A 14,203-nucleotide genomic window follows, 5' to 3' on the forward strand; every position below is an offset into this window, starting at 1 on the left:
TTTGGGCAATCATGGAGGCACAGGCACATTCATGCGTATGCTTAGGATTATGGATGCCACACAATCTGACATTTGTGATAGCCTCCACCACACTGGGGCCACCCTGGATTGGTTTACTGATGCAGTGGACAGAAAGTGGGCTGAAACAGTGTCTGTCTTGGATCACACATTGTCTGTGATGGAACATGTGGTTAGAGTTGAGCGCTGAACCTGTGGACATAGGGCAGCAACACCATCTGCTGAGAGTCCATGTGGCTGTGCACACTCACTCTCCCATAGAGGCAGTACATTCAGAACTACAGAGGGGAGTGTGCTGTCAACATCATGACATGGCAAGCCATGGGCTCATGGTCCTGGGCAGTCATGTGGGAGAAACAATCTTAACAGACAGCAGTCACTGTCAGGTACTATCACTGTTTCTAACCTGGGGCTGGCTGAGCCAGTTCCCATGCTTGGGGCCGGAGATGGTGAACTGTCAACTCTACTATGTACAGTCCAAAGCTGTCCAACATACACACATGTAGGGCTAGCACTGAGCTTGACTGTGTACATGCACACATTCACACACCACTGTCAAATGCAGGTCACCTACAGAGACACACACACACAGCACCTCTACATGGTCCATCTTACATGTTCCCCCCTGACTCACACACATGCTGTCTACCATTTGGGCCAGTCTAGGCCTCCTGTCCCACACAACACCCTGTGCAAGTGATGATATCTGTGCCACATCTCTGTCATCCTTGACACTGATGCAGAGACATGAAGCTATGGGTCTGATGCACAAGGTGATTATATTACTTTACATGTACATGTGTAATGCACTGTTGGTCCACCATGCTACTTGTAGTGGTTAACAAGAGATACTGTATGCTGGCATTTGTCAAGTGTACGCCACATACATTTGCGTACCTTATGTGGTCCTTATGTTGTATGTTGTTGAATTGGCTGTATAGTTACACATTGACAGGTGTGTCACAGGCCTGTTTATGTTTCTCTTACAGGACTCTGTTATGGTAACCTATGGATATGCAGTGGAAATACAGCAGCACTGGATGGCGTGCCAGCACAGTGGACATATATCATCAGCAAGGTACAACACTATAACTGCATGGCCCCATAGGTTCATATGTGTATAACAGGCTGACATGGACAATGTTGGCATTCAGCATAATCATGCATCCCTAATCTGTGAGAAGGACAGCTACCCTTCATGAATACTACCTGGGTTTTGATGGAGATGACACATCTACATACATCCTATGTCCAATACAAACAGCTGACCGGCAACAGTATTGATTGTTGTGTTCTGCATCCCAATGTGAAATCTGCACATGATGTGTGTCACAGCAGATGTGTGCATGACATGCATGGGGGTACCTGTTTTATGTAGGGTATACTGCCTGTTTTATATACCTGTCTCACCAGCATGTATTATGCATGCCACACTGATGTTGTTCGTGTGTAGCACATGTGACACATGAGATAATACTGTCATGGATGCACGGGAGGTACACAGTGGGAAATGACATCTCCCTGTATGGAACCATACACATCCCTTCCAAAGCATTTCACATGTATAGTCCAGACATGGACTCCATAGGACATGTTCTCTACAATGTGCTTTGGTGTACCTTGGAACCTGTGTGGCTGCTACAGTTGTACGATATGCCTGTTTGGTGACATGGCAAGGGTGCCGTTGCACACAATGACAGCGGTGATGACTGCCACAGTCAGTGTACCAGTACCAGTATGGGATGTAGGTCCCAAACCTGTCAGTATAGGTTGTATAACAGTGACTGCATTCACATAATTCTAACCAGTAACAGTCGAAGGCTACAGTACCCTATGTGTTCAATTCATACATCCCATTGTTCCATAACATGTTGTAAAATGCTCTAACAGGCTGACACAAACACATGGCTACATTGAGGCTAGCGACACTTCAGTCAGTGTGTACAGGACATGCCAAGGCACACATGTAGTGCAGGTTGGCTGTATGTAGGTCTGCACAATTCCTTATGTAATGGTACATACTATAGATCACAGTATGTGGTGCATGCAACACACACCTCATGTCTGCTAGTACTATAATTTTAGGACATAGTATGCTTGATGACAAATGCAGTTCTTGTTGTCTGCAAAACTCTACATACATATAGGTTACTAAGATTATGCGATATGGATACACACACACACACACCACACACACACACACACACACACACACACACACACACACACACACACACACACACACGCACACATGCACACACGTATACACACACACACACACACACACACACAGACACACACACACACAAGGCAGCTGGAGTGAGATTAGAACCCCTACCTATCTAGTGTTATACACTATAGATCATGGTACTTATGTTGCATGGCTTACATCTGATGTTACATTCTCAGCTGGTAGTCTTAAGGTGGCTGACATCATCAGGACTTGTAGAAGAGGGCAGTGTGGAAGCCAGCAGTAAGTTACAGGGCCAAAGAGTGCATAACTATTGCAGGTAGAGAGCTATGCCCATTCATTTGTAGAAAGATACACACACACACACACACACACACACACACACACACACACACACACACACACACACACACACACTCTCTCTCTCTCTGACACAGTCATGCACCAATTGGGCTAAAGTGAGTTTAGAACCCCTACTTATCTAGTCTTATACATTATATATCACAGTACTTATTGTATATGCCACAGCTTACATCTGATATTACACTGTCACCTGGTAGTCTTAATGTGGCTGACATCATCAGGCCTTGTAGAAGAGGGCAGTGTGGAAGCCAGCAGCAACTTACAAGGCCAAAAAGTGCATAACCACTGCAGGTAGATAGCCCATGAGAGTATGTCTGTTCATTTGCATGAAGATACACACAAACACACACACACACACACACACACACACACACACACACACACACACACACACACACACACACACACACACACACACACACATACACACACACACACACACACACACACACACACACACACACACACACTTGTAGAAGAGGGCAGTGTGGAAGCCAGCAGCAACTTACAAGGCCAAAAAGTGCATAACCACTGCAGGTAGATAGCCCATGAGAGTATGTCTGTTCATTTGCATGAAGATACACACAAACACACACACACACACACACACACACACACACACACACACACACACACACACACACACACACACACACACACACACACACACACACACACACACACACACACACACACACACACACACACACAGACACAGTGACGCACCAAGTGGGTTGGAGTGAGATTACAACCCCCTACCTATCTAGCACTTATTGCATGCACCACGGATTACATTTAATATTACACTCTCCTCTGGTAGTGTTAAGGAGGCTGACATCATCAGGCCTTGTAGAAGAGGTCAGTGTGGAAGCCAGCAGGAACACAGGGCCAAAAGGGCATAAGCATTGCAGGTAGATAGCCCATGAGGACATGCCCATTCATTTGCAGGAAGATACACACACACACACACACACACACACACACACACACACACACACACACACACACACACACAAACACGTGCATACACACACACACACACACACACACACACACACACACACACACACACACACACACACACACACACACACACACACACATATACACACACGCACATACATACATTATGACAAAGTCATGCTCCAAGTGTGGTGGAGTGAGATTAGAATGCCTACCAATCTAGGACTTATCGCATGTGCCACAGCTTTCATCTGATATTACACTGTCAGCTGGTAGTCTTAAGGTGGCTGACATCATCAGGCCTTGTAGGAGAGGGCAGTGTGAAAGCCAGCAGCAACTTACATGGCCAAAATGTGCATAGCCATTGCTAACCATTGCAGGTGGATAGCCCACGAGGTCATGTCTGTTAATTTGCAGGAAGATACACACTCACACACACACACACACAAAGTGGGCTGAAGTGAGATTAGAACCCCTTCCTATCTAGTTTTATACACTATAGATCACAGCACTTATCACACACACCCCATGTTAAGTCTGTTGTTTGTGTGAATACAGGCACAGTACTTATGCATTACACAAGCTAGGCCTGTGTTGACCAGCCTCTGTGGCCTGAATTGTGATATTGCTTCATACTGTTATCTGCATCTAGTATCCTAGCAGTGGGATAACCGTAATTATCCTAGCTAAGTGTGTAGAGTTACCAGTACAGCGATATGCGGCTGCTTGCAGTTACATCGGCACACCTGTGGGCAGGGACAAGTTTGCCCTGTCCCTATATGCATTGCCATTATTATAAATTGCAGTAGCTGTTCACCTGTGTCTGTCTATGTGATGAGATCCACCAGGCACAGGAGTTTGTGGGCATGTAGAATTGGTAGTGTAGCACCCTTAGTTTGAATGCTTTGAGCAAAAGTATGGCTGTGTGATAGTGAAGATTTACCCACCATTATTAGGGTATGTTGGACAATACAGATATTCACACACATATTTCTGTACATAACAAGGATGTATATATAACTGTAGCTGCATGCGTGTATGATATGTATATGTGTTATTTAGATATATGGGAAGGTGTATGCATCATTTCAATATATATAGCTATATATATATATATATATATATATATATATATATATATATATATATATATATATATAGCTGTACATATCTATTTGACACTATATAGCAATAGCTATACTATGCATGTAAGAGAGCAATACTGACAGATGGATATATATATATATGTATATCTGTATGTATAGACATTTATTCATAACAGGTAATTTTGATGAATGGGCAACAGGATTGCATTCATTTTGACTTAGTATATGGGCGTGCCTAGTGGGACTTTCAGTACTACTAAGGAGACTCCAGTCCACACCTACCTGTACTCCAGTCTGGGATTTTTTATGTTACAGATATTAACATTGGCCCCTGTTTCTTCAGTACTGCACTTCACTCAAAGTGTCCACAGAATTCCCCAGCTGTGTGCTGTACTTAATCTGTAACTGTGGTTGGTAATGTTACACCACCAACAGACTGACAGTCTGCATACCTCTCAACTGTCCTAATTTCCACAGAATGTCCAGAGTTTTGCCTCATATGTTTGGTCTGTTCCTCATACATTTGCGGTCTTCTGGTGAATTATTGAATATTGACATCACTACATTATACTACTTGCAGACAAACATTTGTGTTTCTGGTGTTATATCCTTCAGAACATGTGTTAGAATGCAACACATTTACTTCCAGTGACAGTATAGGTTTATGGGGGCAATATTTGAAATCTTTTCCTATGTTTTGGGTTTTGTCCTTCTAATCGTAGTGGCTTTATCCAGATTTATTGCACTAAGAGGTATGACAGTCTGTGAAAACACCAACATAGTATAACCTCACATGCAAAAGATTTGAGTAATTCCAGATTAGAACCTTCAACACCATCACCCATGCTAGCTTCCCTATTCCACTGAGCCACCCAGGTCACCAGGCAGAGAGGAGTCATTCATTACACAATCAGCAGCATAAATATGTACATTGTTATACTGTGGGAGGTCAGACATACAATGGTGTGAGAAATATCTATGTTACAGCCGTCAGATTGCCTGGTCCACTAATTTACCAAAGGTGATTTTCTGTTACAGCAATTGTATGGATACACTACTGTGATAGGGGTGGGAGAATAATGCCACATGATCTACTGGGATATACAGTAGTCCAAATACCATGTGATCCCACTGATTAGCATCTCCCTTGAGTGATGTAGCGAAAATTCTAACCATAAGGCCTAGTGACTATTAAGGAAAACATACTATTGGACTGGGTAGCTGTTGTCCCATGTGGATGTTACATCTGTCTAATTAGCCCACTATATTTCCTTGCATAACAGCAGCAGATCCACAGATATGATATATTATAGTAATTCTTACAATTAGTGTAGCTTAGAGACTTACCTTCTGAATGCGAAAGTTGACAGACCAGTAGTTCAGGGCTGACTCTGTGTGATGCAAGCAGTACACAACCAATGCATGGATAGGTACAGGTTGTGTGAGTTGCCTGGCATCAACATGTTTACTATATGTATGTAAGTAGGAGTAAGGTGTCAGTCCCTAGGGCCATAGGTTGTCAGTGAATGTGCTATGTGTTGTCTTAGCCAATGCCTGGGCATACTGGGCATGCCTACGTCTGCCTACAGGGATATCATCAGGGTGCTCCTCCTCTGAATCCTCTTGTGAGTGTGGCTGTGGTGACCGAGACACTGGTGGGGGGGGGGGCTGTGTAGCCTTTCCCTTTGCTGATCCTGGTCCAGCTGTTTCCATAAGATCATATTGTGTAGCATAGTACATACGGTGAATATATGTGCACATGTGGCTGAAGAGTACTGCAGGGCTCCACCAGATATACTGAGGCACAGAAACTATGACTTCGGAAGCCCAAACACATGCTCTATGATGTTCCTAGATTGTGCGTGTGCCTCATTATGGCATTCTTCCACAGGTGTGTGCACATTTCTGATAGGTGTCATCATCCATAGTTCCAGGGCATAGCCAGCATCCCTCAGTAAATGGCCATGTGGGGTATCCTCTCTACAAACATCTGATACAGCTGTGATGCATTCCAGATATGGGAGTCATGATAACTGGTGGGGCTGCTAGCACACACATTCATGATAATGCCCTAGGTATTGCAAAGAACCTGGTAGGTGATAGAGTGGTCCCCCTTGCAGTTGATGTAGATTCTACCCTGCTCACTGGGTGGTGCCTTGATGTGTACTTGAGTGCAATCTATAGCACCCAGTACCTCAGGGTAGTATGCTATATGGTAGAAGTGTTGAATATTGCTGGCCCTCACCTCAGGGTTGAGGGGAAAATAAATGTGCTCACTAGCATGTAGTAGCATTGCATCCAGGATCTGGTGAAGTATCCTGAATGCTGATGCCTGTGAGACCCTCATCATGTCCCCAGTTGGTCTTTGGAAGGTACCAGTGGCTATTATCCTAAGGTCAACACACACCTTTATTTTCACTGGGATGGGTTCCCCTCTGTTGGTTCTGGGTGGTAGAGCTCAGTGAGTTCTTGTAGTATGTCCCTGTCCACCCTGTAGTGCTTTACAATCTCCACCTCATGTAGCTCCTGGAAGGTTATGCTGGGCCTGAACACTCTGATCCTTCTCTGCTAGGCCTATTGTCAGCACCACCAGCATCAGCATTGACTTTGGCATCTAGCATATACCAATGTAGCAGACCTGCAGCAGCCCCTACCATTCTTTCAGTTAAAATTCCCAAGTCTATACTCTAATTGTGCAGCATATGGGTGAAAAATCAAATTGTATGGTGTATGCATACTTTATAGTGCTCTACTGTATGTGCTGACTGTGTGATTGGCTACCTACGATGCATGCTACTTGCTTACTGTATCATTAACATTGTTTACTGGCCCTAGTTAAACTTAAGCAAGGGTCACAAGTAATTAATACAGCATTCCTTTTTACATACTCTTGGCAATGAGGCACACTGTGCAAACACATGAAAACAAGCACACCAAAAGGTAATCAAAGCTTAGCAGTCTCTGTTCATACCCCCCCCCCCCCGAAAGGTCATGTTCAGCATGGTGGCACACCATGTAAACACATGGAAACATGTGCCCCAAAGGTAAATAAAGCTTAGAAGCCAGTGTACACACTCCCTTGCTGAACACAGTGGATTGTCACGCAAACAGGCACACCGGAGCTCCAATGAGCTTACTAGTCCTCAGACACACCCCCGTTGATGTCAGCTTCCTCTTCTGTGAACATCAACATGATTCTGTGCCTACATGGAAGGGATATTTGGACACGGATACCCACTTGTGCTATTCAGTAACCACACCTCATTTGCACAGTGATCCCTGCATACACACTGCAAACTACATGGTTCCAGGTTCTACCTCATTAGAAACAGCACCATTCCACCATTGCAGAAACTCCACACAGGGTCCTATAATACATTTCTGTCACATACTATTAATTGTGTTTTTTCCACTCTTTTTTTATTTTTATTTTTTTCATAAAAGCATGTTTGTGCACTGCGGAGCAGTGTACAAATGTACCCAGATCATTAAAAAAATAAAATTCTTTTAAATTATTTCCCTTATGTATTTGGATTCATGGTGGATAGTTTTGGTCATATATGTATGTGCTATGCCATTTCTCTATCTACCTGTGTTTTTACAGCCCTTGTTGTCTGTCTGATATCCTGTACATGGACTTTTTCTGTGTACACTATGGGCACCGACACGTGGTCTGCAGGGCTACCTATCTGCTTGATGGAGCACTCTATTTGCCTCATTTGCATGAGATTCGCCTCTCTATGAGATGATTTGAATGCCATGGAACTTCTCATGTCAGTGCACTCGTGCGGGCTGCTCAGCACTGCTTACTAGATTGTAAACTGCTTACTTTCATGTAAGCAGAGTGCCACAATGCCTACACAGTAAAAAAGACCATCCCTCAGATTTACTAATCTTCCGTGCAAGACTAGTTTAGTCCTGTACAGAAGCAGCTGTTTAGGAGCAGGATGGCAGCGCACCATGCGTATTAATGAAGGCACGCTGCCTGAGCTCCTAATCTTACATGCAGTGTCTAAGAGTGCAGGGGACGTGTCTGAGAGAAGAGCTCTCAGAATATACATTCCCCTGCAATGAAGAACAGCAGAAAGGCCAAAGAAATGAGCAAGACTGCTCAAAGGTGTCCGCATATCCCCAGCAACATTCTCCCACATGTACAACAGCAATAATAAATACAAATAAAATGAACAAACTTTTTTTTTTTTAAGAATACAATTAAAGTGAACCGTAGGTGCGTGGGTGTGCCCATCGCTTAGCTACAGCTAATGCAGCTTGAATTGCTAAAGAGGATAACAAGGAAAATATAGGCAAATTGAACAGTGCAGCAATAGTGTAGTGGGGAAAGCATTCACCTTATGTGCAGGCATTCCTGGTTCGAACCCTACTACAGCATTTTCCATGGCAAATCACATTCTGACCAATATTTTAGTTGCATAACCCACTAAATATCATATATTTGTGAACTGGAGTACTGCATTAAATGCACGTGAGGTGTCAGTGTCATAATGTTGCAAAGTCCACAGATAAGCAGATGTGCCCCATACAGTATATGTACACAGGAATCATGGATACAAATGGAAGGCAAAATGTGTAATGAAAGACAACTCCATACAGCAACCAAATCCCCCACCTTCCCAAGAACCATTAGATATTACTGTCTAAATCAGTGCAATTGTAAGAGGGATTAAGCACTAGTAAGCAAGTGTAAGCACCAATATGAAGTAGTAAGCATATTTAAGCACTATTAAGTGGGTTTAAACCTGTTTGCATAGCGGTAAGCAATGCACACACAGGTTAAGCAATTTTGCGGCTAACTCTCTGTAAGCATGTTCAACCAGAGGTTAGCATTGTTTACCCTCTCACAAACCCACCTGCAACTGCTCAAAAGTGTCTTAAACACTCTGTATCCAACCGCTCTTGTTCTGCCCATCAACAAAATAAATAGCCTTGCAAGTCCCTAACTCAGGACCCTATAGTCACAGTAGTTAACCACCAAGCCATCACAGCAGTACAAAAGAATAAGGTATCACCAAACAAGTCCTCACTATAGTAAAATCAAACTGAACCTGTGAAAGGAATCAGTATACAGTCATATGTTCTATAACCCACTACATAATATAAATATGTGAACTGAAGTACAGCAGTAAGCCCAGAAGTGAGGTATAAGTGTAACAGAGTGTGGAAGTCCCCAATAAAACATAAGGACCCCATACAGTGCACGTACACATGAATCATGGATACCAGGCATATATATAATATGTAATGAATAATAAATCAATGCCAAAAAGAAAATATAATGCAAAGTCTAATGTAAGCAATGCTAAGCATCACACAGGCCAGCTTAGGAGGTGTAAGCAATGTATAGGCCAGCTAACTCAATGTGCCCAGTGTTATACCCCTTTAAACAATGCCAACCTTAGGTAAGCAGGTTTGCCCATAGCCTAGTCTTTTCAAAACCGGCCAATCATGGAAAAGTGCTGGAAATTGGCCCTACTTAAACCCAACAGGTGGGAATACATCTCATAATTGGTTGTAGCTTCCCCTTGCAGGCATAATGGCAGTAAAGGGAGAAGGTGTGCACTTCCGGGTGCAGCACTGGTGCATCCAGGAGTTCAGAGTCATGGCAGGACTCCTTATCAAAGACAAGACCATGAGCAGAGACTGCTGCAGGGCCAGAACCAGGGTTTCCAATATAAGAAGGAAGCCTGCGACTGTCTCGCCCGTAACCTCACCAGTGCCACTGCCATACCCCAAACTGGTGAGTAGGTCAGGCATCACCATGCTGACCTGAAGTGGAGTAAGGGGGACCTCTTGGAGCAGTGGATCCAAGAGGCTAGAATGGCAGGGGCTGTCCCAGCTGTGTGTATCACTCCACTATATGTGTAATAATTGCCAGCTCATGTATCATGGATAGGTATGGATAAATATTCCTGTTATGTCCTCCACAGCTGCAAGTGAGTGGGCCACAAACCAGGAGGCCCATGGAAGTTGCCTGGAGAGGTTGTGACGCGAGGCAGGTCAGTAATACTTTTTCATGTACTGTCATAGGAAATAAACCTAAAAGTATTAGTAAATTAACTGCCTATAGTATAAAAACTGTATTGTTTAAGGCAAGTACTGCATACACCGGAGAATATGGCAGGAAGAGTCTCATATAGTTTGTATGTAAATAAAAGCATAATAGCCTAACAATAAATTTCTAACTGCTGGACTGTATGTATATACTCTGGTATCATATGGCAATGTAGATTTGCAATCACATAATAGTACTGTTGTATTAAGCAGTATTACCCACACTGTGCACCGTAAATAGAATGTGAAGGAATGCCTGTATATGACTTGTGTAATCCCCAGAGGCCATTTAGTACAACTGAGAGATACATAGACAGAAAACAGGGAAAAGGCAGAAAACAAAAACCGAATAGCACATGCAACTGAGAAGTGAACTGTTGTATGTTTAGCACACACACCATGGTTCGAATCCTGGCAGTAGTAGTAGTCGGCATACAGAATCATACACCGCAACTGTACCAATACATCCAGAATGTCCAGTAAAGTGGCCCATATCTGTTGCCTGCCAACCTGTCACCCTGGGAAATCAGTGGGATGATCCCAGACGTACAGGCAGCAAACAAGAAATACAACTGATTTACACACATCTATGAGAACAAAGCTGGCACACTAGCAACTCCCCAAAACCTTATGAGAGTAAGAAGCCATGTATGTCCCATTTACACCCCCATGTTGTCAAGCTGTGGCCAGAGTGTGTACAGTAATAGAGTGAGATGTATGTGCATAATAGTAATGTGGAATCTGGTACTGTGTGTGGCAAAATTCAGGTAGTGCTAGCAAATATTTCTCCCACAGGTCCGTCAGATACCAACACTGTGCCCAGAAATACAAGAATGATACCCTGTACTGGTACTGTGTACTTTGGTATTGTATGGCATTGTGACTGATGCAGTTGCTCTGAATAATAAAGTATTACTCATCACTGTCACCCACACTGTCTTTTAAAATAAAACTGTCTAGGAAAGCCTGTATAATAGTGTTGTAATACAAGGTCAGAATGTAAAACCACAGGAGAATTATGAAACAGAAATCAGACAGGAGATATACAGCAATGTCTATATAGCACACACAACTCTGATGGACAGTGTTTAAGTTGTAGCAGACACAGCCCATGGTCTGAATCCTGGGAGTGGAAGTAGGCTGCATACAGAATCATAGCCCACAACTGTATAGATAAGACCAAAATGTCCAGTATATGGGCCCATATCTGCTGCCTGTCACCCTGTCCCACTGGGGGATTATTCTAGATGTTTAAGCAGCAAACAGGGAATGGAGCTGATTGCCACACATCTATGAGAACAAACCTGTCATTCTAGCAACTCCCAGAACTGTTATGAGAGTAATAAGCTAAGTATGTCCGTTCTACACCCCCCATGTTGTCAAGCTATGACCAGAGTTTGTACAGTAACAGAGTGAGATGTATGTGCATAATACTAATGTGTAATCTGGAACTTTGTGTGGCAACATTCAGGTAGTGCTAACAAACATTGCTCCCACAGGTACATCGGATACAAGCACTGTGCCGAGAAATGAAAACCCTGATACTCTGTACTGGTACTGTTTACTCTGGTATTGAATGGAATTGTGAGTGATGAAGTTGCTCTGAATAATAAAGTATCACTGATCACTGCCACCCGCACTGTGCTACATAATATAACTGTGTAGGAAAGCATGTATATGTGTGTGTGGTAAATCACTAAAGGTTGAAGAAGGAAATAGTCTAGATATGTCCTGTTACACCTGCACGTGGTCAAGACATGGCCAGAGTCTGTGCAGAAAGAGATGGGCAACTATGTGCACAACATCAACCCAGAATCTGGGGGTATGTGTAGAAACAGTTAGTTAGTGTTAACAAACATTTCATCCACAGGTATACCAAGTAAGAGGTGTATACTGCAGGTAAAACCAGTTCATGTATAATGATGATGTCAGCCATATCACTGTCCAAACTAAGGCTATAGGGGAGTGTAGTAATACTTGTAAGGTACAGATAACAGCACTGACTAGGAAAGTAATGTGGACTACAGGAATATACTAGTCGTTAATTGACATCTCCCCCCCCCCCCGCCACCATATCTCCAACAATAAACTACATACCCATCTCAACTGGTATGTAATGACTTCACTGTTCTGATTATATCCTATTGGATGAAAAATATTTAAATCTGTTTCCATGCATGTGCTATATTGAAATATTCCAACATTGGTGGCATGATGCCATCAATGTACCGGCATGCTGTTCTTATTACCACTGAGGTCTCATATATGCATGTGATCCATTTGCTATGCAACTTTTCCATATCTGGTGTCTGGGTTAATGGGAATATCTATGCATGCTTTTATACCTAACCCTGGAATTTGCTAACTATTACTAGCCTACATATGTTGATAAAATTTAAATACCATAGCACGTTTGGGAAGACCGGTCACAGCGGACCCACCTGTCCAACTTCAGCTGGCCATGACACCGGGCACCAGCATGTCTAGGGCCCAACCCGGGACCTACTCATCTGTTGGTCCTGCACCACCTTTGGGTGGAACCACCTCAGGGGATGGAGCTTGTACCCCCTGGGAATGGCCGCAAACAGGAACCTTTCACCTGTCACCACATCTGGGTTGTGGTGTGTAGCGAGCTCCGCAGGGAGGTCGGCGATCTTCTACTCCAGGTTGAGGGCCATGTGTCACAACTAGAGGGTCAGCCTGGCTCTACGGCTCAGCCCCCAGCACAGCCACCTTCGGGGCTGTGAAGGTGCAGTGGTGACTGCCCATGGGTAGGGATCTCAGTCCCACTGTTTCCACTAGGGGGCTCATGGGCTTCTGATGTCCCAACACCCCTCCCAATCAAGGTGTCTACCCCATTCATATACCGCCCCTGTATGCATCTTGTTTGTCTTGTCTGTAAACCTACCCAACCTACCTCCCCAAATATACCTACTAACCCTCCTCAACATCCCACTCTCACCTTAAAAAAGGGCAATTTGTTCCCAAAAAAAAAAAAATCTCACCAAATACATGGCTGTCCATTTTGCACACGTGTCCACTGGACACATGAAATCTGGCCTAATTAGCATCACAACCTATTATTGTTGTCTTCAACCCTCTCTCAGGGGTTTGAGTGTCCAAATCTACCTCCAAATTCAGTGTATATGCACAGCTGTTCTTGGAGAAGAAATGGGCAGATATGGACCTTCCCTTCACCCTTCCTGTAGATCCCTAGCTGTTTTTCCTACTGTCTTTCCCTCTTTGTGTCCCTTTCTAACCACTTTCCTATCAACCCTTTTTTCTTTTTTTTAAAGAAATTACCACGGGGGTAAATAGGAGTAAGCACTTTTAAGCAGCAGTAATTGGGTTTAAGCCTGTTTGCATGGGGGTAAGTAGTGCCTACACAGATAAAGCAATTTAAAAGCTAAGTGAGTATGAGAACCTGTAACCGGAAGTTAGCAGTGCTTACCTCTGAGCAAACCCACGCAGACCCACTTACAAATGCTTAAAA

The sequence above is a fragment of the Protopterus annectens genome, chromosome 5.part0 (assembly GCF_019279795.1).
Source record: "Protopterus annectens isolate FY-2018-M chromosome 5.part0, PAN1.0, whole genome shotgun sequence".
In the NCBI taxonomy this organism is placed as follows: domain Eukaryota; kingdom Metazoa; phylum Chordata; order Ceratodontiformes; family Protopteridae; genus Protopterus; species Protopterus annectens.